General features: G+C 55.9%; 2 protein-coding genes across 2 annotated transcripts in view; both read right to left on the minus strand.

Annotated features, from left to right (window-relative positions):
- LOC113202274 (sodium-dependent transporter bedraggled) overlaps positions 1 to 1,397 on the minus strand; it is a 48,814-nt gene extending 47,417 nt beyond the window's left edge. The window contains exon 1 of the mRNA XM_052271225.1: positions 1,165 to 1,397. The gene's annotated coding sequence lies outside the window, so the exon portion shown is untranslated. The remainder of the gene's footprint in view (positions 1 to 1,164) is intronic.
- Positions 1 to 3,329, minus strand: part of LOC113202324 (14-3-3 protein zeta) — a 175,135-nt gene that overhangs the window by 86,644 nt on the left and 85,162 nt on the right. The window lies entirely within an intron of this gene.

The raw sequence follows: 3,329 nt of genomic DNA on the forward strand, positions 1-3,329 counted from the left end.
GCGCCGGTGACCCGTGGGCGGCGCATGGCCCGACGCCCGACCCGGGCCGTTGGGTCGGGTGGGCGGCGGGCCGCGGATGAGACGCGATGCGCCCCAGAGGTGGGTGCACTGTTGCAAACGGACTGGCGAGCTGGCGCCTTCAACGGAGCACACCCAGGGTAACACCCCACGGCTGCACCATTATACAAAAATACTTGGAGGAAAAACGTTCACGCACGCTCTGGAGGCGAGTGTAATGGCAAATACCAAATGCGCCGGTAAGTGAGATCCACAATCCGCATATGAGACACGACTGTCGGCGCCTCCTGTAATCCCAACGGTTTCCTACTAGTGCGCTGAGTTCGGTTGCCATCGGGCTACAGTGCAGTGGGCGCATCCCCCCCCCCCCTCTTGTTTATCCTTGGGTGGGTAGCAACCGGTCTGGCACACGCGGCTGCACGCGGCCCGGGCTGGAGGCCCGCAGCGGCGCCGGTCTCTGTCGCACCCGCAGCGCCCGCCGCGGCAGCCGCGGCACGGAGTGAGACGGAGAATGAAAAAAAGCTCAACCGTCAAACCAAAGTACACCCACGAGGCGGGTGTGGAGGTGTGTCGCAAAAAAGGTATAGTAAAATGTAGAGGTTCACGTCAAAACCGTGAATCACAATCACAGCTGTGTGGCACGGTTTGTTGTTTGAGAGCAGAGAGTTTGCCGGAATGAGGCGCGATACTCATTAGTTTCTTGTGGTCCAGGTTCAACAACTCTATTCAGGAAGACGGGGCCGCGCTGCCGGCGGCTTCCGTCTGACCGAAGCGGAGCCGAGCCCGGTGGAAACAAATCCGAACGAATCTGGCGACGCGTGCTCGGCGCCCACTGATGATTCCACCAAAACGTTTCCGTGTGTTCGCGGGCGGGACGTTCGAGTGGGACGCGGAAAGGGGGAAGTCACAATCTGGGAGAGTGTCGGCGTGCGAACCACACGGTCGTATCGAGTTTCAAGTTAAACACAAAGTGACATTATTGTCGCGTTAATATGAGGATGAGGTCGGGTGTTGTACAAGTACAGTGCATGCGGCGGAAGAGTGCGGCCGCAGTACTCCGGCGCGTGCACACCCGTGTTCCACTCCAAAGTCTGCGCGCAGCGTGTCCTGCTCATTGTCTGCCGCCGTCGCAGCCCTCACGCTCACCTCGGTGTGCAGCGGCGTGCACTAGTCCACGTGCAGGTGTGCAGGTGCGCGTCCCGGCAGGTCACTCCGTCACTCCAGGCGCAGCACCGACGACATCCGCTGGGCGACGCCGGTAGCCCGCTGGCGACGCCGGCACCCGCTTGGTGCCTGTGTGTACTCGCTGCAGTGACTGGTGCACGGGTGCGGTGCCCGTACCGCCCGGACGTGGCGCGCGGCGGAGCGCAGCGGCGGCAGCGCACACACTGAGAACACACGGCGAGAGCACGGCGCGGGCCACCGCCGCCAGCCGGCCGGCCAGGTAGAGCCGGCCCCGCCCCGCCCCGCCACCCCCGCTGGTCGCCATCAACTCCTTCCCCCCTCCCCCCTCTCCCGGCCGGGGTCCTTGCTCCAGCCGCTCCAGCCGCTCCAGGCAGCGCCTCGCCTGAGCTGGTCCAGCGGCTCCAGGACCTAACTTACACTGTTAGGGATTCACGAGGGGTCATGCGACAAGAGCCTCGCCCAGCGGCATCCCAATCAGCGCTCCAGAGCAGCGCATAGAGCGGCATCTCGAGACAGTTTACAATCATTCATCCCATTCATTTACATGTAAAGGCCTAGTCTAAAACGCATCCGAGTACGTTAAGAATTATTCAAAGACCAAATGACGTACCACCTCACCAACAAGCTATATTGTTGAAAGTGCTTCTGACTGAATGCAGTATTATTTCATTGGTGCATTAAGGAACAGCGACAAGAATATGAATGAACAGTACATTGCGATTATTTTTTAAAAAGACATTGTCCGCAAAACATCTGTTCTCTTAAGGAAACTTGCGGTTTTGTGCCAAACATTTGGACGTACAACGTGATCTTCTAGCGTCAATTAGCGTCTAGGTCGTTCCCCATACTATGAAAATGTGCCATGCTGAATGAATTACTATCGGTCTAAAATTCATTTCACATCATTGACTGCAAATTCCGGCGAATTCAGTTTACAGGGTGTGCCTTTCGAATTTTTTCTGTGGTCTGCTCAACTTTTCTGGGCTTTTCTTGGTCTTTCTTTGTTGAGCCGAGCGTCTCCAGCATCAGCGACTCACCAAGACGCTGCTGGAGGCTGGAGGCCGCGGCGCTACCCCGCGCCAGCAGAGAGAGCGCCCGCGAGCAGCGATACCCCCGCGCTGAGGGGTGTAGCGACCATGTGGCCGCGAGGAAACGGAAACGACAGCAGGTGTTTCGGTTTAAAATAACCCCCTCCCCCCAATTTCTTTGACGTGAACGTGAACATCACGGACTTTCGCGTTAAAATAAGATGATGTTGCCACATTGTGCACATACTTTGATCGCTTTAATTTAAGACATTTAAGACTCAACATTCTCGGGCCGGACTTCAGGCTGTAAAACAGAAGGACAACCGCGGAACTCGTAGCTAAATGCGACCCACGATGGCCTGAGAAACATACGCGGTTCGTCGCGACTCATCGTACTATTTTCACACCGAAAAGCAGCCAGAAACACAAGAGCCCAAATGTATTTGTTGTGTCCGTGGGCGGGCCATGTTGGGGGTAAATGATAACTAATAACTTGGTGTTTACTCTGCTTCTGAGAGGGAGGTGCAGACCACTACTCGGTACTGGACCGCTGCCGAACTGACTGACTAGCGACTCAGACTCACCGCCTGGCCTCCGGTGGCGCTGCGCGCGCCCCCCGTGGCCAGGTGTATAACTAACCGTCTTTCTGCTAGTCCAGAACACCACAGTATTATTGAGGAGTCGCGCATTCTGTACTAATAGATGAAAGACATAGATGAAATACGAAATTATTAACTACTGAGATACTGAAACACATTCATTAACTCGGGAACGGCTGGGGACGTTTTGCCTCGTAGGACGTGATTGAGAAAGAAGATTACGGAACTAGAGTGGAACTAGAGGACACTATTCCGGTAAAGCTGCAATGTTGTTTCTCATACCAGTTCCAGTCTTTCAGGTAAGGGTACGTCTCCTCTTTTGACTGTTTCCCCCGTTTTTCCCTCACGTCCGAGACCTTACTGTAGTCCCCTTGTGATTGTGAGACGGGCCCGCGTCGTCCCTTCCAAATACGCGCGGCCGAGCAGAGGTATGAAAAATTTAGCGCACAGCCTAGTTGCCCTCGGAAGAACGAGTCAGTAGACAACAAACTCCAGAGGT

The sequence above is a fragment of the Frankliniella occidentalis genome, unplaced genomic scaffold (assembly GCF_000697945.3).
Source record: "Frankliniella occidentalis isolate FOCC.00 unplaced genomic scaffold, Focc_3.1 Scaffold155, whole genome shotgun sequence".
In the NCBI taxonomy this organism is placed as follows: Eukaryota; Metazoa; Arthropoda; class Insecta; order Thysanoptera; family Thripidae; genus Frankliniella; species Frankliniella occidentalis.